We start from the raw sequence: 26,226 nt of genomic DNA, 5'->3' as shown, positions 1-26,226 counted from the left end.
GCAATCATTCAAAAGTCAGGAAACAACAGGTGCTGGAGAGGATGTGTAGAAATAGGAACACTTTTACACTGTTGGTGGGATTGTAAACTAGTTCAACCATTATGTACAACAGTATGGCAATTCCTCAAGGATCTAGAACTAGATGTACCATATGACCCAGCCATCCCACTACTGGGTATATACCCAAAGGATTATAAATCATGCTGCTATAAAGACACATGCACACGTATGTTTATTGCGGCACTATTCACAATAGCAAAGACTTGGAATCAACCCAAATGTCCATCTGTGACGGACTGGATTAAGAAAATGTGGCACATATACACCATGGAATACTATGCAGCCATAAAAAACGGATGAGTTTGCGTCCTTTGTAGGGGCATGGATGCAGCTGGAAACCATCATTCTTAGCAAACTATCACAAGAACAGAAAACCAAACACCGCATGTTCTCACTCATAGGTGGGAACTGAACAATGACATCACTTGGACTCAGGAAGGGGAACATCACACACTGGGGCCTATCATGGGGAGGGGGGAGGAGGGAGGGATTGCATTGGGAGTTATACCTGATATTAATGACGAATTGATGGGTAAAAAAAAAAAAATAAGAAAAAAAAAGATAAAAATTAAAAAAATGGAAGAACATACCATGCTCATGGATAGGAAGAATCAATATTGTGAAAGTGGCCATACTGCTCAAGATAATTTATAGATTCAATGCCATCCCCAGTAAGCTACTAATGACTTTCTTCACAGAATTGGAAAAAAATTACTTTAAAGTTCATATGGAACCAAGAAAGAGCCCGCATTGCCAAGACAATCCTAAGCAAAAAGGTCAAAGCTGGAGGCATCATGCTACCTGACTTCAAACTATACTACAAGCCTACAGTAACCAAAACAGCATGGTACTGGTACCAAAACAGAGATACAACCCAATGGAACAGAACAGAGCCCTCAGAAATAATACCACACATCTACAACCATCTGATCTTTGACAAACCTGATAAAAACAAGAAATAGGGGAAAGGATTCCCTATTTAATAAATGGTTCTTGGAAACCTGGCTAACCATATGTAGAAAGCTGAAACTGGATCCCTTCCTTACACCTTATAGAAAAATTAATTCAAGATGGATTAAAGACTTCAGTGTTAGACCTAACACCATAAAAACCCTAGAAGAAAACCTAGGCAATACCATTCAGGACATAGGCATGGGCAAGGACTTCATGACTAAAACAACAAAAGCAATGGCAATACAAGCCAAAATAGACAAATGGGATCTAATTAAACTAAAGAGCTTCTGCACAGAAAAAGAATCTACTATCAGAGTGAGCAGGCATCCTACAGAATGGGAGAAAATTTTTGCAATCTACCCATCTGACAAAGGGCTAATATCCAGAATCTACAAAGAACTTAAACAGATTTACAAGAAAAAAATCAAACAACCCCATCAAAAAGTTGGTGAAGGATATGAGCAGACACTTTTCAAAAGAAGACGTTTATGCAGCCAACAGACACATGAAAAAATGCTCATCATCACTGGCCATCAGAGAAATGCAAATCAAACCCACAATGAGATACCATCTCACACCAGTTAGAATGGCGATCATTAAAAAGTCAGGAAACAACAGGTGCTGGAGAGGATGTGGAGAAATAGGAACACTTTAACACTATTGATTGGACTGTATACTAGTTCAACCATTGTGGAAGACAGTGTGGTGATTCCTCAGGGACCTAGAACTAGAAATACCATTTGACCCAGTGATCCCATTACTGGGTACATACCCAAAGGATTATAAATCATGCTACTATAAAGACACATGCACACATATGTTTATTGTGGCAGTATTCACAATAGCAGAGACTTGGAACCAACCCAAATGTCCATCAATGATAGACTGGGTTAGGAAAATGTGGCACATATATACCATGGAATACTGTGCAGCCATAAAAAGGGATGAGTTAATGTCCTTTGTAGGGACATGGATGAAGCTGGAAACCATCATTCTGAGCAAACTATTGCAAGGACAGAAAAGCAAACACCGCATGTTCTCACTCATAGGTGGGAACTGAACCATGAGAACACTTGGACACAGGAAGGGGAACGTCACATACAGTGGCCTGTTGTGGGGTGGGGTGAGGAGGGAGGGATAGCATTAAGAGAAATACCTAATGTAAATGACAAGTTAATGGGTGCAGCACAGCAACATGTCACATGTATACATATGTAACAAACCTGCACATTGTGCACATGTACCCTAGAACTTAAAGTATAATTTAAAAAAATACGGTTTGACTCTGTGTCCCCACCCATATCCGATGTGGAATGGTAGTCCCCATATATTGAAGGTGGGTCGTGATGGGAGGTGATTGGATCATGGGATTGATTTCTAATGGTCAGCACCATCCCCCTAGTGCTGTCTCGTGATAGAGTTCTCATGAGATCGGACATTTTGAAAGTATGTGGTGCTTCCCCCACTTGCTCTCTTCCTGTCCTGCTCCACCATGGTAAGATGTGCTTGCTTTCCCTTCACCTTCCTCCGTGATTGTACGTTTCCTGCAGCCTCCCTAGTCATGTAGAACTGTGAGTCAGTTAAACCTTATTTCTTTATAAATTACCCAGCTTCAGATAGTTCTTTACAGCAGTGTGAAAATGGACTAATACAGTCTTCTTTCAGTTTCTGTTCAAATATCATTTTAAGTCCAGTGCCCTGATCAATCATATTCCCAAAGAGGCCCTTCTTCCCTCTACTGCCCAAGGATAGTCATCCTGAGAACTGACTCTTCTCTGGGCTCAGAAGGCCTCCCAGCTTCCTGTTTCTCTTGGGGCCAAGCACATTGTGTTTTCTGATCAGCTGAATGTCTTCTCCAAAGTGGGATGAAGAGAGAGGAATTAGGATCAATTGAACAATTTGTCCCTGTGGGGCCAATCGTCATCGTCATGGGTTTCCCTTCCTAAGGAATTTTTTTTTTTTTTTTTTTTTTTTTTACTAAGTGCAACATTTCCCTGAAAATGTGGCTTTACCTATTCTTATGGTTTTATGAAGTCATAGAGAAAGCAGCAACTGCAATTATTGGCATTCCGGCTCCTACTGTGGTTGATACCTACAATTTCTGTTGCAAAGGATACTTGTCCAAGAATACTTGGAACTACATCTGATACAGCTTGGAGGTACATGTCATTAGTTGCAAATTGCCAAGTCCTGTTTAAGCCACAAAACGAAGTGTCATCATGGCTGTGTTCCAGAAAGGGCAAATATGGATTTTTGGTATAGTAGCTACTATCCATCAGTCAGCTATTTGTTATTTGGAAATTGCTGATGACAATTGTATGCAAACTTTGCCACCTGTTTTGCAGTGCACAGTTTAGCCTGGTTCTACCATTCACTACAATTCATGGGTTACATATAATCATATTCAGCCTCTCCTTGGTTTCCAACATGCTCCGGTTAACCATATTGCTCCCAACTTCTGTCTCATGTCATTACTTGGCATGCACACCCCAAACATTGAGTCCTATTGGAACAAATGTAAAGCAAAGTGCAAGACCACAAGAGGAGTTTATCGTATGTTGGACTTATATATGGCCAAATTTATGTGGTGTGATTGATTTGGAATGTTTTCAATTCCCTTTTGCTAAACATAGCAGAACAATCTCCTGTTAACTAATACGATGTTTTGACTGTTGGTTTTAGTATGTTTTGGTATAAATATCCAAGGACAGATCTTTCAGTTGAATACATCTGAGAAACAAGTTGTTCAATTGATCCAGGAATTACATACACTGCTCTTTGGGGGTGAGTTGGCTTTTACCCAATTGTGTATGTCTACCTTTGTGTGAGCGACACAAGGATAAGAATTTATAGTTGATTAAGTATGTTGCCGAAGACCATTTCTGTCAACTCGGAGCACCAGATCATAGTTAGAAACTTCACACACACACACACACACACACACACACACACACACACACTCTTAAATCAGTTCCCATTTATATCATTTTGACCTGTATTGCCCCTTGCAGGGACATCCATTGTAAGAGTAAGAATAGTCTATATTGGTTTCTCTCTTCTATAAATGTCATTGAATAATTGCTTTCCTGAAGAATCCTAATCCATATGACTACATTTTAAACACAGATTTCTCCCCAGTGGTCCTTTGGCCATGGAGAAATTAGCATTAACTATAAAGCAGAGTGCTTGAAAGAAGTTCCTTGAGGGAAATTGGGATCACAAGTGGAAAAGAGATTTATACTTTTCATTTAACGGCAATATGTACTTTATCCAATTTTACATCATTAGGACCATTAAAGGGCAGGAATGTGAAATACATCCTCTCTGAAGACAATTCTTCATATTCATATAACGTTTTCTGCTTTAAGAAGCCAATCACAAGAAAGAGTCCAATGTGAACGTACTCTGCTGTTCAAAGTGTTTATTTCGAGGGCTCTTCATTTCCCCTGCACCCTCCAGAGAGTTAAAACACTACAGGGCCTCTAATCTCTACCTACATAACTGTCTTCTCTGGACAGTCAGTTTCTGAAAATTTCTTTTGAAATCAGTGACAAAAATGCCTAGCCTATTAGTGGATTCCATTTTGTAAGCTTATTTTTACAAATCACAGACTTCTCTAATATCTTTGTAATTATTCAATCTGACCAAGTGATTTCTGGGAGTAAAATGTATTTGAGGCTGTGTATATCAGCTAAGGGTGTTCTTTAATGAGAAATCTTATCACACACACCTTCTGAATACATTTCAACTGCACACAGGACTGGGTTTTGTATTTCTTGGCAATATGCCAAGAAAAATCTCTAGGAACAAGGCTAGCATTTGATGCCCAGTGGATTCACACATAAACCTGGCAATTTTCTTTGGATCTCTACTCATCAGAAGCTGTTATTAAACCAGATGCTATGAGCAAACACACTCTTAAGTCCCTCTGGAGGGGATGTGTGACAGACAGAGGAACAGCAGAGTTTTGTAACAGAATTTTGAAGCCTTGCCCTTCTGTGTAATTCAAATGGCTTTTTTTTTTTTTTTTTTTTTTTTTTTGAGAGAGAGTCTTGCTTTGTTGTCCAGGCTGGAATGCCATGGTGCAATCTCAGCTCACTGCAACCTCCGCCTCCCAGGCTCAAGCAATTCTCATGCCTCAGCTTCCTGAGTAGCGGGGATTACAGGTGCCCGCCACCACACCCGGCTAATTTTTGTATTTTTTGTGGAGACAGGGTTTTGCCATGTTGACTGGGCTGGTCTCAAACTCCTGACCTCAAGCAATCCACCCTCCTCGGCCTTCAAAAATGCTGGGATTACAGGCTTAAGCCAGCACATCTGGCCATCAAATGGCATTTTTCAAAAGGGAATAAGGATGGTGACATGATTGGTTACTTATTCCCAGGTCAGTGGTTAGTGGCAAGTGGCCACTGAGAGTAGACAGTGGCCTTTCTAGGTAATCGGAGATAGTCAGCGTGAAGTCATAGAGTAGACAAGACAAGGGGATAAAACCTTAGGCCAAAGGACTGAGATAGGACCTGGAAAGTCCCAGGGGAATATAGGCTGAGAACACTCTCTGAGCTGGGTTTTGCTAGCCATGGAGAGATCCCAGGGCATCTAATGCCTTTTAAGGTAGAACAGTTCCAATCTACCCATGTGGCCCCACACAACTTTGCCAATACCTCTGGATGTAAAGGTCCTTCTGTCATCGGGCAGTTTCTTTCAGAAGCCAGTGTGCGTATTTTTTTCACTTGTGGACCTTAAACATTTTGCTTCTAGGGAAAGACATGTAAGGCTCATCGACAGCACCTGGCAAGTGTTTAGAAAAGACTTCTCCTCTGGAGAGAAAGAAAAGCCTGGAAGAAGATCTGAATGTCGGATGCCTCAATTCACTGCCGTCAATGTCTAAGAGGGGCAGGGACCCTGGTCACAAGGCCCTGCCACAAAATCTGTCAGTTGGGTAGAAATTGACTCAGCACTTTTCTTCTTAACAAGCTCAGCCCTGATTTCACTCTCAGGGCAACAGAACCATTATCAAGATGGCTGGTGAGATAACCAGGGTGTTTCTGAGATGAGGGAGGGAGGGTGTAATAAGACAATGGGAAGAGGAGGGTCTAAAAAACACCAAAAAATTCAACGCCTGGAAGTGAAACTCTTCCTAGTTTTAAGTAATTAGTTATAAATGTTAAACGTGCTGGAAATGGGTTATGAATCATTCAGGTAATAAGAGCAATTACTGTCCAGCTGTCAGTAGAAAAGAAAATAGCATAGTTCATCTGGATTTTACTTCCAGGTCTATCCAACTGTCAGTGGGAGTCTCATTCAAGCCCCTTAACCTCTCTAGGGACCTCAGTTTCCCCATCTTTAAATGACAGCATTAATTCTAAGTTTCATCCAGTTTTATTAACACTATGTAACAAAAAAAAAAAATGCAACAAATCGTATGTGATGGTTAATTTTATATGTCAACTTGACAGGGCCACAGGGTGCCCAGATGTTTGTTTCAATGTTATTTCTGGGTGTGTCTGTAAGTGTGTTTCCAATGAGATCAGCATTTGTGCCAGAGGATTGTGTAAACCAGATTGCCCTTCCTGATGTGAGTGGCCATCATCCAATCAGTTGAGGACCTGAATAGAACAAAAGATGGAGGAAGGCAGAGTTCACTCTCTTTGCCTAATTGATTGAGTTGTGACGTTGGCCTTCTGCCCTCAGACAGTGACATGTACCATTGGTTCTCCTGGTCCTCAGGCCTTCAGACTCGGACTGGGACTACACCACCAACTTTCCTGGGTCTCCAGTTTGCAGACTATTGATTATGGGACTTTTAAGCTTCCATAATCATATGAACAAATTCCTTCTAATGATCTCTTTATATTTACCTCCTATTAGTTCTGGTTCTCTAGAGAACTCTGACTAATACATTATACATTTGGGGACAAAGATACTGCTCAAGGCTAGCCTTCTTATCTCCAATTTTACTGAAAATAATTTTAGGAACTAAATACTTGGTATTTTTTCTCTTTGTTCCCTTCAAGTAATAATTAATTTTTAGTGTTTTGTTCTTGGGTAGGAATTAGAAACATTATGTAGCTGACAGAGGGCTACATGCTGAGCTTATAAGGAGGAGCTGCTTTCTGCAGCCAGTTTCTTGATGAGAATTCAGCAGGAGGAGCTCTTTAGCTGTGTGAACAGTCAGTCATCAGAAGGGTAGGTAGTTAGCAAGATCTATGGTATTCAGCAAAATAAAATTCTCCCAGCAGAGAATGCCATGCTTCTTTACTCATTAAGGAATGGGTGAGCCCTTCCCTGACACCCTGACTGTTCCAGTCTATAGTCGAAGTATCAGTGGGAAATCAGGGACCCATACGTGCCAAGTCCTTTTTTAGGTCTCTTCTTTAAAGCTGGTTAGCTACCCCTATACGTCAGAGTGCCTGAGGTCAAGAAGAGCTGGAGGGGCTGATATTTAGCCAACGTGGTCGCTTCCACTGACGCTTTTGTTCTCATAGCAGCCCAGCCTCCCATCAGGAGGCATGGAGCCCCACCAATGCAGGGGTCTAAAAAGGCACCAGGAAGACTGGGCTTGGGCTGCCAATGAGGGGGCATCTGTCAGTGAGCTTCCACTTTTAGAAGACATGACAGCTTCTAGCTAACTTTACCAGATGCTTGTTGTTGAACTCTTCCTCAAGTCTGCAAGTGGAATTCTTCAGGGAAACATGGTATTTCTCTCGCTGCCACAATATTTATTTATTTACCTACTCAACTATTTGGTGGAGAACGTCACAGGGCTTAGAGTGGTCTCAGCCAAATTGTCAGTTAATGAGGCTTCTGATCTGTTGCAGTGAGTTTGGATTTTTACCCTTCAGGACTGTCATCAACAGAAAACAGAGGTGCTTTAGGTTTGTTTGTTTGTTTTTAAGGCTTTTAATACAAAATCACAGAGAAATACAGAAAGAAAATATCATACAAGCCAATTACTAAATAAAAAAAATCCCAACCAGCAAATTTGTCACATTGGGCAGGCATTACAAAACAGGATGAAAGAAAAAGAAAAAATAAAATAAAACACTCCCTGAAATCTGGCAGGTGGATTTTAGAGGCCATGGGGAGCTTGCTTTAGTTATCCTGGTGAAATGGGATAGCAGTGGTTTTTGGAATATGGCCACCGCCTCCTCTGTTTCTTGCCAGTAATGGTCATCTGAAGGGAGGGTACTAGCCTGGGCAACAAATATTTGACATCACTTATGCAGTCTGAGGCCTCAAAGACAAGAAGCTTTGGAGTCTTCCATTCCATATCCCACACAGTCTCAATGCTGTCACTCGATGCTGAGATAATGATGGGTTAGTCAGGGTGGAAAGCAACTTCACTGATGGAGCCAGCATGGCCAGGCAGCTTATACAATATTCTCCTGCTTGTGGTATCCCACACATACACAAACCTGTCAGCTGAGCTACCTGCTATTTTGCTTCCATCAGGTGACCAAGAACATCTTAGAAGGTTCTTTTCAAAGTTGTGCACATTTCCTTGAAATATCTTTACACACCTCTCTTTGGGGGCAAATGGCCAGACATCCCAGACAAGAATTGTATTGTCCATTGCATTGGACAAGAGATAAGAGCCTTCAGAACTTAAGCTCAGGCCAGTCACTGAATCTGCATGGCCTGTCATGGTGTACATTAGTTTGTTCTGGTGCAGGTCCCAGACCTTGATATCATTGTCTATTCCACCAGAAATAATCTGATCACTTGTGTCATTGAAGGTCACAGCTAACACCCGGTACATGTTCCAAAATGTTTGGATGGCTGCTTTCTTCCAGATGTCCCAAAACTTAACTGCCATCGTCACCGCTAGTGCAAACAAGCTGGCTAGATAACAGGAATTCACAAAAGAAGTATGTCCCTTTAGCCTTTTAACCCTCTTGCCTGTTTCACTATCCCACACAGCCACAGTTTTATCTGTGGATGCTGAGAAGAGCATACTGCTATCTGTGTTGTAGTGCAGTTCCATCACTGCTGCACTGTGTCCCTTCAGTATGGCAGTGTTATCACAGTCACCATATACATTCCATGACAATATCAGTCGGTCAAATCCTGCAGATGCAAAGGTGGATCCCTTGGGGTGGAACTTGAAGAAGTATACTTCCCCTCATATCCAGAGAGCAGCATGATTGGGGCTTGAAGGGAGGGACACCTTGGAGGTCCTGCTTGCAGCAAAGCTTCCGGCATCGCCGGCTTCTGGCCGGCTCCAGGGCCCGATCCAGCCGCTCTCAACAGCAACTCATGCCGCTGCCGCTTGACTGGGACCAGGGGTAACTCTGGGCCCCTATGCTTCTGCTGTTCTGTCATGGTGGCAACTGGATGGTGCTTTGGGTTTTTGAGGCCCACCTGCCTCCATTTTTGTGCCACTTCCTCCGTGGAACTCTCCCATCCCTCAATGCACAGGGTCCCTGTAGTCCCTGTGTCCCTTCCCCATCCTTCATATCTGCTTGCAGCTACTCCACAGCTTTTTGGAGGCAATATGATGACTTCAACTTTATTGTGTGTGACAATGACTTCTGTTGTTTCTCCAGGGACATCTGCATTTGAATAGTACAAAATCCGTTAACCCACAAAGCAATTTCAGGCAAAAGTTTAAGAGGAAACTGGGGAGTTCTTGTAGAGTGGGGCTCATACCACATCTCTCCAATCACGTTATGTGGGGTTCTAACCCTGAGTCACACCTGGCCAATCCTGCTCACTATACCCAGACACTTCTTAAAATTGCCTGGGAAATTGCTAACGCAAATTTGAACTTATGGTTATAATTAATTTATTATTATTATTATTATTTTTTGAAACGGAGTCTGGCTCTGTCGCCCAGGCTGGAGTGCAGTGGCACGATCTCGGCCCACAGCAAGCTCCGCCTCCCAGGTTCACGGCATTCTCCTGCCTCAGCCTCCCGAGTAGTTGGGACTACAGGCCACCCCGCCTGGCTAATTTTTTTGTATTTTTAGTAGAGACGGGGTTTCACCGTATTAGCCAGGAAAGTCTTGATCTCCTGACCTCGTGATCTGCCCACCTCAGCCTCCCAAAGTGCTGGTATTACAGGCGTGAGCCACCGCGCCTGGCCGGTTTTAATTTTTTTGAGAATTTATCAAAAGCCATGGATCCTCTTCCCATTTGAATGTACACATGCATACTTTTTTTTTTTTTTTCCTTGAGACAGAGTCTCCCCATGTCGCCCAGGCTGGAGTGCAATGGCACAATCTCGGCTCACTGCCACCTCCGCCTGCCTAGTTCAAACGATTCTCCTTCCTCTGCCTCCGGAGTAACTGGGATTACAGGTGCCTGCCACCAGACCCAGCTAATTTTTGTATTTTTAGTAGAGACAGGGTTTCACCATGTTGGCCAGGCTGGTCTCAAACTCCTGACCTCACGATCCACCCAAAGCGCTGGGATAACAGGTGTGAGCTGCTGCAGCCGGCCCATATCCAAATTTTACATACAATTTTAGGAAGGGTCACCAGACTTCCTAGAGCTATTCTTGGGATCCCAGGTAAAGAAAGTTTGGTATTTGAAGTAAGAAGACCTGGATTCGAGTTTCCACTGTGATTTGAGGCAAGCTTTCCGTGTTCCTGTGAACCTGCTTTCTTGCCTGTAAAAGGAAAACCGTAGACTCTATCAGTGGTTTTCAACTAGACATAAAACTGCAGGAACACATTGACCCTCACACTCATTTAGAAACTGGGGTTGAGAACTATGAGGCAAGGAGACCTCTCCGATGACCTTTGGCTCCAGCATTCTTTGATTCTGAGGTTTTGCTCCAGAAATCCCCACAAACTTGAGAAGACACTCTTTCTACCCCTAGTGGGGAAAAGAGAAGATGTTGCATGACAGAGATGCTCAGAAGCCTGACTTCACCTTTCTTTCCACTCTGCTCCATTGTTTCATGGGAGAAAGTGGCAGAAAGGGAGTAGAGAGCCCTTCTAGAATTAATTCTCTTTTTGTTAAGAGTCCATCGGATTGGGGAAGGATTTATCTATTCAACCTTAAAAGGATAGAGAATCTAATTCATCTTTATTTTTTGAGAACCTACTTGGCATATGGTAGGTACAGAATAAATGTGTTTTTTTACTTAATAAAATTATTTATCAAGATGTATTATTATGATTTTTTAACTAAGTAATTGTAACAAGCATCTGCTTCTCCACTCCAGTGATTCTTTGAGAATCGCCAATATAGTATTATATAAGGTTTTTTTTTTCTGAAGTCATTGAAATAGATATGAATTTATTGATGAATTGAAATTCAAGGAATATTTACTAAGCTTTTATTATGTGCTTGACACAGTATTTTCAAAATAGTAAAGATTTAAGAAAAGGGTTTACATTTCCATGCTAATACTATACATATATGTAAATACTACTTCTGAAACAAAATTATAGTCCATTTATACCTTTTCTTCCCATTCCAGAAGGGGGGGGATATAAAATTGTATAAAATTAAAAACAATTAAAAAATATTCTTTATTATTCCCTAGTTTGGAACCACCCCCCACCGCCCCCACCCCCTGCATTCTTCTGGTTGATTACTCTTGTTATTTCACGTGGAAGGACCCAGCCACATGTGTGTGTTTTGGGTTGGGGAAGCCGCCCATTTTGGACTCCGTTAGAAGGCCTCTGTCATGGAGCTGAGCTAGCTTCACTAACAGCTTTATCTTCCTGTCTACCATTGCATGAAATGACTCTGTAAAGTAGAGTTCTGGCTGCCTGCAATGAGGGATAACCCCAGCACCAAAGGTGACAATAGAATGGACTGAAAGGGATGAGATTACACATTGCTCTGTCAATGCTGTTGCTCAAAACTATTCTCACTCAGGAAAAGATTGAATTGCTTCAAATACTGAACTTCTCCCTTAGAAAATGTATAATTGAGTATAAAGAAAATACTTTTCATTTATGACCATAGTTATGTTTTTAATGTAAATCATCCTAGTATAATAATATTAATAAATATGATTTATTATATATTATCTATGTGGTAGTCTCTGTATTAGTCACTTTAATGCTGACATTGTATCACTTAACATATATTGAACATTTACTTTTTCAGATACCCAAGTAATTCTGTCAGCAGGCTTATTAGCTTGGTACTGTTATTGCCGTCATCCTCCTTCTATAGTTGAGGAAATGAAGGCTTAGAAGGATTAAATAACCTGTCAGAGGTCACTCAGTTGATAAATGGTTGAAAGCTGGGATTCCAATCTAGCTTTTCTAATCTTATTTGTAATTCAATCCTCATGCCAATTCTATAAAGTATTTATGGACATTTCCATTTTATAGATAAGGAAGCAGACTTGGGGAGGTGAAATAATCTGATAATAGTTGCATAGGAAGTAAATGGTGGAGCCAAGCATGAAACCAGATTAGTCTGACTCATAAACCAATGCTTGTTTCATTGTGCCATACTGACTAGTTGTGGATTTAAAGCATATTACCATGTAAAAAGGGAGGTACTTACCTATTTAAACTTTTAAAAGACCAGACATTTATTTTGGTTTGCCTAACAACTTTCTTTCCTTGGGTATTCAGTATCAGAGGAAAATGCCTGGTACCTGGGGAATACCAAAAATTAAAAAAAATGACATGTTTATTACTGCTTACAATGATACATTTTCTACTTTTTTACAGTAATATTTAAGTGAATTATTCTTGCAATAAATTTTTTTAGTACAATCCAATAACTGCTTTTTGAACACCTACCACATGCAAGGCTCTGAGTTAGTTGCAATGATGATGACAGAGATGAGTAAAATATCATCTGTCCTGAAGAATGAGGCAGGATTCATGCCTCACCCAGGAGAGCAGATAGGCAAATAAGCCATAGCAGAGTGTCACACAGGCCGCAGGGAAGGAGAACAGAAATGTCACATGAAGAAGGTGGAAACAGAGATTGGCCTTGAAGATGGTACATTAGTTTGTTTGGGTTGCCACAGCAAAGTACCATAGACTAGGTGACTAAGGAACAGAAATTTATTTTCTCACAGCTCTGGACAATGGAAGTCTGAGATTAAGGTATGAGCAGGATAGGTTTCTCCTGAGGCCTCTCTCCTTGGCTCACAGAGAGCTGCCTTCTGGTTGTGTCCTCAGATGGCCATCCTTTACTCTGTGTGTCTGTGTTGTAATCTCCTCTTCTTCAAAGGACACCAGCCATCTTAGATTAGAGCCCAACCTAATGATCTCATTTTAACTTAATTACCTCTTTAAAGGCTCTGTTTCCAAATACAGTCATATTCTGACATACTGAGGATTAAGCCTTCAACATACGAGTTTTGAGAGGAACAAAATTCAGCCCATGACAGATGGGCAAACTATCAAGAGAGAGGAAGTCTAGGCAGAGAAAACAACACGAGACAGAGGTTAGAAGGGAGCAGTGTGAAGTGCATTTGGGGGAGAAATTAAGTAACCCAACACGATGGAAAAAATAATGGCATTTAGGAGAGTCCCCCGACACAATGTCTTTCAGTCATTACCTGAAAGAGGAAAGGCAGTGAGGTGGGTGTAGGGGGAGTGAAGATGTTGAACTCAATTTAGGACACGTCAAGCTTGTTGTTCAATAGACAGGAATTTGAAAAGATGGGTTTAGAATATTGGAGTGCATTGGAGTATATAAAAGATTATTAAGTTATATGAAAAGTTTTACCAGGAAAGAAATTGGAGAGTTATTCATGAAAATGTTAAACTAGTTGTATTTAGAGGTAGACTACAGTTTATTTGTATTCCTTCTTTTTACTTTTTAGTGTTATTCAAAATGTTTATCATGAGCAACTTTAATAATTTTATAATTATATTAGTGTGAGGTATCCATGTTTCTTAAGTCCCTATATAAGATGGGTTTAAAATCCCTATTCCCTCACTCATCATAAGTCTAATACCTTCCACAAGATATCTAAGAATTTAGGAGCCTCTCACCCAATTAGTTTGTGGATTGTCTAAAACCTCACAGGCCCTGCTCCTATTTTGTACCTCATTTATCCAGATATTGAATCAGAATTTTGCTTATTTTGTGAAAAGAGAGCATAAAAAGGCTCATGAGAATCCTTGGCTAATATTAGAATTTATTCAAATCAGGAGAGATTGTGGGGTTTTACATTGCAGATGTGCAAGTAACCTAACATTGGCCTAGGGGCATCCTTCTTAAAGAGTCCCTCCGCCATTTCTACCAACTCAGCCTAAGTTTATGCCACTCATCTCTACTTTTCCTCTGGCGGACACTTCTCCTTCACCCTTATTTTCCAAATTTCTTCCATTTTCTTAAGAAAATCAATTCAGCCTTCTTTATATTCTACTCCTTCTTTCCAGGTTCCCCCTGCCCTCGGGTCTTGTCTTTTCTGCCCAACTGTCTCAACAAGGTATCTTCCTAAAGTAAGACAATTTCATTCCTTTTTTTTTTTTTTTTTTTTTTTTGGAGGGGGAGTCTCATTCTGTTGCCCAGGGTTGGAGTGCAGTGGTGCGATCTCTGCTCACTGCAACCCCCGCCTCCCAGGTTCAAGCGATTCGCTTGCCTTGGCCTCCGGAGTAGCTGGGATTACAGGCGCCTGCCACTATGCCCAGCTAATTTTTTGTATTCTTAGTAGAGACGGGGTTTCACCATGTTGGCCAGGCTGGTCTCAAACTCCTGACCTTGTGATTCACCTGCCTCAGCCTCCCAAAGTGCTGGGATTACAGGCTGGGATTATGCGCCCAGCCGACAGTTTCATTCTTAAGAAGAATTTTAGTTCTATCCTTTAATGTATTTTTTACCACACAATAATTGATTTAAGGAGTATTTCAAAAATAACTAAATGTTGGACATCATGGAGAGAGATGAGACCATCTAGGAAGAGTGGAAAGAAATGAGGCCTTGAGGAGCGCCCACGATGAGGGGTGGAGTTGGGGCATAGAGAACCCCGGGAGGGAGACAAGGAAACACGAAGCAGGAGAATCAGGAGGATGCACAGTCAAATTGAGGGAGGTGAGGGCTTTGAGAAGGAGTGGGAGATAAGTCTCAAGAGACAGGGTTCCGAAGAATAAAAGTGGAAGCAAAGTCATTGGGGCCATGGGATTCGTACAGTGGTGCTATTAGGACCCAGACCCAGGATCCCTGTTGGGATTGTCACATTCACTGGAGGATTCATGACTGCCTGAAAGAATGGGGACACTCCAGAAATCCTGCACTAACCATATAAAACTGGCAATGCATGGTTTATGTGCTGCCAGAGAACCCCTGAACATTGAAGTTGACTTGGCTGAAGGTGTGCCCAGCTGTCCCTAGCAGCTCACCTAGTAGCCAGCCTGGCTTTGTGCCCTGCTGTTTGCCCATAGCAGCCTCAGATGCCAGTTTCCTTCACTCATGTCTCCCAGTTGCACAGATTTGTAGTACAGAACCTAAGTCCCTGACTCTGCCATTTCCTGACTCTGTGAACTCAGGCAATGACTTCATCTCCTGGACTCAGTTTCCTTATCTGTTAGTGGTAATGAGCATAATTATACATGTCATCTGGGCCTCCCAGGGTCAGTATGCAAATGACATGAGAAAAAGTATAAGTATAAATGCTCTATAAGTGCTACTGATTCAGACTACCTGGGCTTGGCCATCACTTACAAAATACGTGACCTTCAACAAGTTATTTAATTTTGGTGACCCTCAGTCCCCTCCTCTGTAAAATGGGGATAATAACTATACCTACCTCCTAGGATTGTTGTGAGCTCTAAATAAGTTAGTATACACAATGACCATAGAGCAAATTGTGACATTTAGTAAATGCTATACATGTGTTAGCTATTATTATACTATTACTATTATTGTACAAGTGGTGATATATTTATCTATATACAAACCATTTTTTTTTGTCCCCCATAGGATCCAAGACAGTCCACAGTCCAAAGTTTATACAATACCGAGAGATGACTTAAATTAGAAATGGGTGAAAGATGGCTATTCCTTCTGTTTTCATTCTCCTGTCTCTATTCTGCAACCACCTTCCGTTCTGTTGTCTGCCAGTTTGACTCTGCCCCTGTCAGGCCTGGCTTGGATCAGTTTCTAGCATCTCTAGGCTCCCTGTTCTACCAAAGAGAATCTTATATTCTGTCCAGCTCTGTTTTGGGCTAGAGTGAGATTAGTAAGGAAGTGGAGAGAGACCAATAGAGCTCTCAGGGCTGGGAGGCAGGCTGGGGAGAGTCTCTTAAGGAAGGAGACACTGCCGGGTGTTTGGAGGCTAAAAAGAAATTGCCAGTGGAGACAGAGGAATGGAATATGCTGGCTAGACAGATAATTGATGGAAAGAGTGCCTGGAGCAGCCAAAAGGGCATGAGTTCAAGGACACAGGTATCTAAGAACAAAGTTGGCTGGATTTTAAAAACAGTCTTCGTAAATCAAGTGAAACAAAGCTGTCTGTCTTTGCAACGTAGGATGATCGAAATATCTTTCAGGGTAACTCCTCTTTGCCTTCCTCCATCTGAAGGTAAGTAAGGTCAGTTCTAAGCAAAACTGGGAAGCCTGCCAAAGTGTATTCCCTTCTTCCCCAGTCCCCTTTCTTCTGTCTCTTGTCCCATACTGGTTGGGCCATTTTCCCTCCCATCCCTGGGCTCCTATGCTCCACAGGCTCATGTCTAACATGCCAGGCTCCAGATCCAGTCAATACTGATGGAGACCGACTAAGTGGCAGGAATTCTCATGCGTATTATTTAACATCACAGTACCTCCATATCTCTGTTCTCATAGAGGAGACAAAAGCTCAGAGAGGGTGGGTGTAAAGCTCAAGGCCACACAGAAAGAAAGTGGCAGGGGTAAAATTAAAACCCAGGACTCCTGAAGACTGGTCCAGAGGCCGTTCCACTACTCCCCACTAAGTCCCCACTAGTTGTCTTCAGTGACCTTCACTGACACTCCACCCACCTTGGCAAAGCTCTTCCCCAGCTCATGTGACCTTCAGTCTTCAGGGCTGAGCGTCTTCTATGGTTCCAGACTCTGATATCCCTTCTTCCACTCACAGCCACCTTTTCTAATAGCAGGCCCACACCCATGTCCCTGCTACCTCCACAGCCACCTTCCCACCTCACCATCTCCAAATTGTCAACAATTTCCTGGGCTCACTTTCTCCCCTAGCCAGCTGGGGAGGCACAATTTTACCTCTATTCTCTTAGAGATTTTTCTGATTAGCCTGAGAATTAAGTTGATGTCAGATAGGAGAAAAACATACAAATGTATTTGGTGTCACTTTTATGTGGTATGGAAGCTTTCATAAGGAAATGAAGGCCCAGAGACCCAGCTTGGGCTGAATGCTTGTATACTGAATCGGAGAAAGATTAGTAAATTGTGAAAATGTGACAAGGCTAAGGGGCTTGGGCTAGGGCAGTTAATTGGGTAGAGAAGTAACTAGGAAGATAAGGGTTAGCATAACAAGGTTTGCACAGATTTCCCTCAGCCTCAACTTCCCATCCTCGATGATAGGAGTATTTTTTTTTTTTTTCTGGTATAGGAGGACACCTTTCAGATGGGAATTTCATCTTCTATTTTTAAGAAGAAGAAGAATGATCTTCTTGTACCTGCTGTTTTTCAAGTACCTTTAATTCAAAGTTGTCAATATGCCAGTTGGCACCTTTTCGGGGCAGTGTGTTCTGAACTTCTCTATAATCGAACACGTATAGGCCATCTCTGCAACCGCAGGACTGATATCTTCCCCATTTCTTTCCTTTCCTTCCTTTGGCCTTGCAAATCCCAAGTTTGGGAAATCTAAATATTCTTTCTCTGCATCTACATAGGAGCAGCTACTGAGCATAGTGCAGAAAAAAAAATCTTACTTTGCCAATCAATTGGCCGCAAGTCTCCAATGACCAAACTTGCTGGGGGGCTCAATTCAAACCGATGGTCTTTTTCTTGGAGTCTTCAGTTCTGTTTCACTTGCTACTTTAGTGTTTCATCTCCCTTTTCAAGCTGCCTTCTTTTGCACAACTCCATGACTCCAATCTGAAGAACTTGCCTTTTTTTTTTTTTTTTTTTTTTTTCTGGGAAGAAATTACAGCCCATCTTTAAAGTATTGCCTTCAAAATTTAGCTTTTTAACTCACAAAATTGTCTGTATTACTTGTTCCTATCCTATTCCCTTCCACCTCTGTAGCATCAGTAGTTCCCCTCCTGTTCAAAGCCGACATCTCCCTCCCAGGTTGTGCTGTGGAACACATCTCCCCAGACTTGGCAGCCTCTGTTGTCTTTTTTATTCCTTGTTCCTGCCTTCTGTTACTGCCCTCTCAGAATACAAGCCTGAGCAAGTATTTCCTTTTTATGAACGAAACGAAACTCCTCTCCTTTTGCACTCTCTCCCACTAGCTGCTGCTTGTCTCCTTCCTAGACCTGTCCTACCTGCTTCCACCTTCTCATTTCTGTTCAACCTCTTACCTCTTTGCACCCTAGCTTTCAGTCTCCATCCCTCTAGGAACACTGCCCTCTACAAGGTGATGTCTGCTTTTACTAATAGCTAAGGGAGAAGTTTCAGGCCTGGCTCTCCTTGTTCTTTGAGGCCTCCCTTCCTTTTATACTCCTCTCTTGACTTTTAGGGCATTGTTTTTCTGATCCTTTTCAACATCTCTTTTTTTTCTTTCTGGAGATGGAGTCTCACTCTGTCGCCCAGGCTGGAGTGCAATGGTGTGATCAGAGCTCACTGTAGCCTCTACCTCCTGGGCTCAAGTGATCCTCCCACCTCAGCCTCCCAAGTAGCTGGGACCACAGGTGTGCACCACCACACCTGGCTAATATCTTTTTATTTTTTGTAGAGACAGGTTCTCCCTATGTTGCCCAGGCTGGTCTAGAATTCCAGGGCTCAAGCCATCCTCCTGCCTTGGCCTCCCAAAGTGTTGGGATTGCATGCATGATGTGCTGGGACATCTCAGTGTCTTTGACTCCATCTTTGAATGAGTTCTCTTTCATCACTGACCCTCCAACTTGGTATTCCTCAGAGATTCATGCTCAGATGGCTTTCTTCTCCCTGTATACACTCCCCATGAGTTGACTCACTCACATTCTTGGTAAGTGAACTACCACTTATAACTCATAGCTCTGAAATCTTTGTCTCTTGTCCATTTGTCTTTTCTGACTGCCACACCCATATTATCATTTGTACATATTTGTGAACTGGATACTTCTGCCTGGATGATTCACAGTCACTTCTATTCAGCATGTCTAAAGCATAATTGATATTTCTTTATCTCCCCATTCCATCCTGCTTCTTGAACTCCCCCTCCCTATTTTCTGGAAAACAGTATGATAAGTACACAACCACTCAGATCGGAAACCTGGGCATCCTGCCAGACTCATCCTCAGCCCTGACCCCTGCCCTCTGTGCATCCAGCAAATTATCAAGTCCTGTTGGCTCTGCTTCCTAATGATCTCTTGAATCCACGTTCATCCTCAAGACTTCTTACCTTAACCATTGCAAAGCCTGATCTCTCTTATTTCAGTTTTGCCTCATTTTACTCCATCACCCGGGTGAAGGCAGTGATTTCAAATGCCAATCAAATCAGGTCACTTCCCTACTTAAAATCCTCAGTGGCTTCCCTGGCTTACAGCTTCAAGTCTGGGTTCACTGGCACAGTGTACATTTCCCTTCATTGGTTCCCTAATTTATAGCTTAATTTCTCGTCAATTTCACTCCTTTGCACTTCACAAGCTTATCATGCTGAACTATGTGGCATTTTGGAGACAGAACCTCTGTCTCCAAAATGTACAGGCAGTATGGGACCCTTAGTGGGCAGAGCAATACACCATTCATTCTCTTTTATAGCTTCATGTCCTTTCACATGCTGTTCCCTCAGAGAGAGTTCTCCCATTCCCTTGGTAAATTTCTATTAATATTTTGGGCATCTCAAGATTACCTACTTGGATACGTCTTTTCCCAGCTTCCCTTGGTAAGTTTATGTTTTATGGCTTATCTCGTTGTGGGTTTTTTTTTTTTTTTTTTCTGATTATAACTGTCATCACTCTAGAAAATTTTGGAAATGTGGAAAAAAAATCGCCTACAATTCATTCCCTCAGAAATTAATTTCTCGGCATTTTAGTGGACATCCTTTTGGTATATTAGAAACCAGTATTATACTATATATTGTTTCATAGCCTGCTTTGTTCAAGAAAAAATTTCATGGTAAACTTTCTTCAAAGGCTTGACATTTTATTTAAAAAAAAGATTCTTCTGATTTCAAAAGAAATGCATACTTACGTAAATAAAAATACAAACAGTACAGAAATTTACAATTTAGAAAAGCAAAGTGCTTCTTAATCCTGTCATAGGTTTTAAACAGTTTGTAGCATACTCTTTCAGACTTTCCTATGCTTCTACTAATTTCAATATACATTAAAAATTTATATTGTGGGATAATATGCTTCATCTATTCTGAAACTTTCTTTTTTTTTTTTTTTTTTTTTTTTGAGACTGAGTCTTGTTCTGTTGCCCGGGCTGGAGTGCAGTGGCCGAATCGCAGCTCACTGCAAGCTCCACCTCCCGGGTTTACGCCATTCTCCTGCCTCAGCCTCCTGAGTAGCTGGGACTACAGGCACCCGCCACCTCGCCTGGCTAGTTTTTTGTATTTTTTAGTAGAGACGGGGTTTCACCATGTTAGCCAGGATGGTCTCGATCTCCTGACCTCGTGATCCGCCTGTCTCGGCCTCCCAAAGTGCTGGGATTACAGGCTTGAGCCACCGCGCCCGGCCGAAACTTTCTTTTAAAATATATTTGACAATGTGTGTTTGAAAATGTAAAAACAACTTAATGGTGTCTCAGTTGTAATCATTATTTTGCATTTTTCTCTTCTACTATACCCTGTGACGTTGGAAGAAAGCCGTTTGCCTTCAAGTGAACTTAATTTACTGTTTTCTGAGTAATTTGGAAGAATATCAGACAGATAGTTGTGATCACTTCTCCTCAGAGAACTCCTTGCCCACTGAAGGAGGGTGAGTCGTGGTGGGCCCTGGGGACTGACCATGCTTTGCAGCTGCTGCTGGAGTTGGTGACAAGGTCTCTCTTTGGATCTGGAGTCTACCTTGACTCCAGACAGGTTCCTCCAACCAGAAGCCCGAGGATGCCCTTCTCCTGCTTTCTGAAAGTACTGGTGACACTTTGTCCATGTTGAATGGTCCTCTTGTCCCATGACTCTCTTTATTTGACACATCCTCAGCTTCTGTTTCTGACTAGGAGCCGTAAACTTATAATCCCTCTTTTTGGTTAAGAGGAGAGTCACTGGAGCCCAGCTGATGAGATCACAGGGCTAAGGAGTCCAGAGCTATTTGAATCCATGTGTAGTCCAGCTAAACTGTTCCATGATGACAGCTGCCTGCCTAGTCCAAGGAGCCACTGCAGAGACATAAGCCTTCCTTCATCCCAGAGACAGGGTGTGTGAGTAAGCAGCCACCCACTGGCATTGCCAGAAGAAACAATGGACGGTGGGTAAGGAGCTCCGTATTCCCACAATGGACAAAATGCTGTTATTATGGCCAGTGTGTGCTATATCACATTGCCAAACCCAGAGTTTCATTAAAGGGGTGTTGCGGGAGGGGTGTCGGGGATAGTGCTCATGTATTGATAAATCACAAGCGCTTCTTGCTCTTTCTAATCTTTTGCATCGCCTGTTCTGTTTTCCTGCCATTTAAATCTCTACTGCACACTAATATGACAGTGTGGTTAAATAAATGTGGTCATGAAATTCAGGGAAAGAAAAGCTTATTCTTTTTAGTAATTTGTTAGTTAAAATTTCACAATGACACGTGCTTTGTACATTTCAGATACGGGTTAGGAAACATCTGTCTCGCAAATGTACAGGCAATATGGGAGCCTTACTGGGCAGAGCAAACACGGCTAAGGTCATTTTGTTGGGTCAGGGGTTGAGGGGGACATTGTTGTGGGCTTTTAACAAAACATGACCAATCAAATACCTTCCAGATTCTGATACCCACGCTGAATTGAAGGGCCTTTTTGACAGGTGTAACATTTGACCAAACATTAAACCAAAAGCAGTTATTAAAACAATTAATACTTTTAAAATGTTTATTTTAAGAATATTTGTACAAATATACAAAAGAAGTTTAACTACAATTCGTTTCTGAGTTGTGTTGACTCATTAATCAAAAGCTTCAGTCCTGAGGAATTCTATGAAGTTCACCACTGCACTTTTCCTGTATTGCTTTTGCTGGTTTTCCCGGGCATCTTTCTAGAGCATTTGAAAGTAACTTTCCTTCCGCTTGCTCCCCCAGTGCCCATGCCTCCTACCTTTGTAGAGCTGCAAATGATTTGCAATTGCCAACCTGTGTTTTCCTTACCACTAGGACCAGTAGACTGTGATTTTTTTCTTATTCTGTGTTAAACATTAAAAAACTTAGCTCTAAATATAATTGCATCCTTCGTTTGTAGAAGTTGATATGTTCCTCATGACAGCTCAGAGACATAAGAAGCGTCAAAAGTAGAAAAAAAGGAATCAGTGTAGACCATTTCTAAATATAGTCAGTCACTTATAAAGTATAAACAAGAAATAAAGTAAATAGCTGGTACTTATTGAACAGTTAGGTGTCTTGTAGCTTATTGTGAGACGAAGGGAAAGTCACTAAACTTCCTTCAGCCTGGTTCCTCATCTGCAAAATGGGAACAGTAACACTGGCCCTGCTGACTTCATAAGACCCTTGGGAGGGCCAAATAAGGTGATGCCTAGAAAATAGGAAAGCACTTTTAAGATTTTTTTTTTTTTTTGAGACAGAGTCTTGCTCTGTCACCTAGGCTGGAGAGTGCAGTGGTGTGATGTCGGCTCACTGCAACCTCCGCCTCCCAGGTTCAAGAGATTCTCCTGCCTCAGCCTCCCAAGTAGCTGGGATTACAGGTGCTACCACCGTGCCTGGCTAATTTTTGTGTGTTCAGTAGAGACAGGGCTTAGCCAAGTTGGCCAGGCTGATCTCGAACTCCTGACCTCAGGTAATCCACCCACCTCAGCCTCCCAAAGTGCTGGGATTACAGGCGTGAGCCACCATGTATTTTTAAATAATAAAAATACAAGACAGGGTGGTAATATAATGGCATACTTCCTCCAAAATGCAGGAGCAGAGGCTCATCATTTGAGGATGTTTGTCCTTGCTAGAGATGTGAAGAGATGGATTCATGTGTAGAAATAAACAAATATCAACTGGTTAGATCACAAAGGAGAAGCCTCAGAATATCAGATCAAGAATATGTAGAACATGCAGAAAATGCCTCAAGGCAAGAGTTTGCTTTGCTCATGCAGCAGCCTTACAAGAGTTCATGGTTTTCCAATGTCAGTTATCTTAGATTCTGTGATCTGTCACTAGGGAACCTACTCCTGCAATGCTGGCGAAGAAAGTAACCTCCTGTTCCAGGGCCAATTTGCTTTACAGAACATTAGCACTGTTCTTGCCTTGGGGCTTGAGCATCACTGGAAAATGGCTTCACACACAGGAATGCTTCCTTGTATGGACTTTTAAAATGCTCTTTCATCTTTTGTTCTTCACACTGGCTATTCCTATCAGTAAAGCCTATATGCAACCCTTATGTTTTTATGAATCCAATTTAAAGACACACAATGCAATTCTTGTAAGTGGGAAAATGTCACAGAGGGGCTCAGTCAGAAGTTGACAAAATGTGCCTGGGTTCTTACAGCTGTTGTGGTTTAAGGGCAATGTCTCTGGAAATACTTTCATTAACAACAACAAAAAAAAAAAAAAAAAAAAAAAAAAGTCTTCTTTGTCCCATAGATATAATGTGAAATAAAGAGCTGCCAGCTACTGATGACATTTGCTTTTGCTGCATTTTTACCCCTCAATTTACCTGTGTAGTCCTTGCCTCATTTAATGCTATCCCCATGAAGAAAGAGAGCCAAAGGCACAATCCCAGGTGATGCCCAAGGCAAGCCTCACAAACAAGAGACTGAATTTGATGTGAAGGAAAAGGACTCCGCTTCTCCAAATGTTTCTTTACTGTTGGCTAATATCTAAAGTTTTACACCTAGAGCATCCTTTCTTTGGAATGTTCCTCTCTGTCCCCCTTCTCTATTTCCAGGCACCACTGATCTGCTTTTGGTCTCTATAGATTAGTTTGAATTTTCTAAAACTTTATATAAATGAAATCATACACGTATACTCTTTTTTTTGGTCTAGCTTCTTTGATTCAGCTTAATAGTTTTTGAGACGCATCCATGTTGTTGCCCGTAGCATGAGTTCATTCTTTTTATTGCAGAGTTGTGTCCCATTGTATAGATCTATTGCAATTTATTTATTTACCTTTTGATGATTTGGGGTAGTTTGAAATTGCCATTAACATTCTTGTCGCTTTGAGGATTTTTAAAGAGATCTTGTTGTTACTAGTTTTTAATCTAATTCCAAGAGGATTAGATTTGAATTTTTAAAAGTTTACTGAGACTTTTAAAATATAGCTTAGAATATAATTTATTTTGGTAAATGTTCCTTAAACACTTGAAAATAATGTGTTTTGCTGTTGTTGGTAGGGTTTTTTATAAATGTCAGATGATAAACTGGTGGATAGTGCTGGTCAAATCTTTGATATCAATGTTGATTTCTGTCTCGTTGTTTTATTAAATATTAAAAGAGAGATGTTAAGTTCTCCAAATGTGATAGTAAATTTGCCTTTTTCTGGCAATTCAATCAGTTTTTGTTTCATATATTTTTGATGTTCTTGTATTAAGTACATGAATATTTAGGTTTGTTATGTCTTATAAATAAATTGGCCCTTTTATCCATATGAAATGAGCTTCTATAACCCTAGTAATATTCTTAGCTTTGAAGTCGACTGTCTAATATTAGTATAGCTAATCTGGCTTTCTTTAGATTAGTATTACGATAGTAAATCTTTTTCAATCCTTTCAGTTTTGATCTATTTGTGTCTTCATATCTAAAGTAGTTCTCTTGTAGGTGGGAGACAATTGAGTCTTGGTTTTTTATCCAATTTGACAATCTCCATATTTTTAATTGGGTTTAATTAAATGAAAATTAGTTACATTTCATTGTTTTAAATGTGATTATTGATATGGTTGGATTTAAATCTAAATCTACCAATTCTTGTATTTGTTTCTACTTGTGTTACCTATTCTGTGTTCCCTTTTACCTCTTTTTCTGTCTCCTTTATGGATTAATTATATTTTAACGCTTTTTTTCCTTTTTTAGTGTATTAGTTAAAACTCCATTTTGTTATTTTAGTTATTGCTTTAGGGTGTTTAATATACAGATGGTTCTTAACTTATGAAGATTTGACTTAGAATTTTTTGATGGCACAAAAGCAATACAAATTCAGTAGAAACCATTCTTTGAGTACCCACCATACAACTGTTCTGTTTTTCACTTTCAGTGTACAGTATTTAATAGATCATGAGCTATTTATTATACAATAGGTCTTGTGTTAGATGATCTTGCCCAACTCTAGGCAAATATAAGGGTTCTCAGCATGTTTAAGGTGGGTGTATTAGTCCTTTTCCACAGTGCTATAAAGAACTGCTTGAGGCTGGGTAATTTGTAAAGAAAAGAGGTTTAATGGACTGACAGTTCTACATGGTTGGGCAAAAGGGGAAGCAGGCATATCTTACATGGCGGCAGATGAGAGAGAGTTAAGGGAGAAGAGCCCCTTAATAAAACCATCAGATCTCATGAGAACTCACTCACTATCATGAGAAAACATGGGGGAAACTGCCCCCATAATCCAGTCACCTCCTACCATGTACCTTCCTCAACATGTGGGGATTATGGGGATTAAAATTCTAGATGAGATGTGGGTGAGGACACAGCCAAACCATATCAGTGGACTAGACTAAGGTATGATGTTTGGTAGGTTAGGTGTATTAAATGCATTTTCAACCTATGATATTTTTTAACTTACAGTGGATTTATTGGGACATAACTTCATCATAAGTTGAAGAGCATTCATATATCTTTAATTTATTATGCCTAACTTTCAATTGATAATACACCACATAAAGCAAAAGAATCTTAAAAATATACTTGTGTTTCTTACCTCCCATCCTTATGAACAATTGTTGTCATATATTTTACCTCTCTCTATGTTATAGAACCCATAATATACTGCTATTACTTTTATGTTAAATATTAAGAAAAAATGTAATATTTACCTATAACAACCCTTATAGTTATTACTTCTCATGCTTGTCATTCCTTTATATTGAACCAGGTTCCCTTTTTTTTTTTTTTTTTTTTTTTTTTTTTTTTG

At 41.0% G+C, this 26,226-nt stretch overlaps 1 protein-coding gene and 1 pseudogene across 1 annotated transcript in view; one reads left to right on the top strand and one right to left on the bottom strand.

Annotated features, from left to right (window-relative positions):
• Positions 1–26,226, top strand: part of KCNAB1 (potassium voltage-gated channel subfamily A member regulatory beta subunit 1) — a 419,409-nt gene that overhangs the window by 35,790 nt on the left and 357,393 nt on the right. The gene's annotated exons all lie outside the window — the stretch shown is intronic.
• Positions 8,111–9,336, bottom strand: LOC115897522 (annotated as a pseudogene).

The sequence above is a fragment of the Rhinopithecus roxellana genome, chromosome 1, assembly GCF_007565055.1.
Source record: "Rhinopithecus roxellana isolate Shanxi Qingling chromosome 1, ASM756505v1, whole genome shotgun sequence".
Taxonomy (NCBI): Eukaryota; Metazoa; Chordata; class Mammalia; order Primates; family Cercopithecidae; genus Rhinopithecus; species Rhinopithecus roxellana.
Note: the sequence above shows the minus strand (reverse complement) of the source record. Positions and strands in the feature narration are given on the sequence as shown.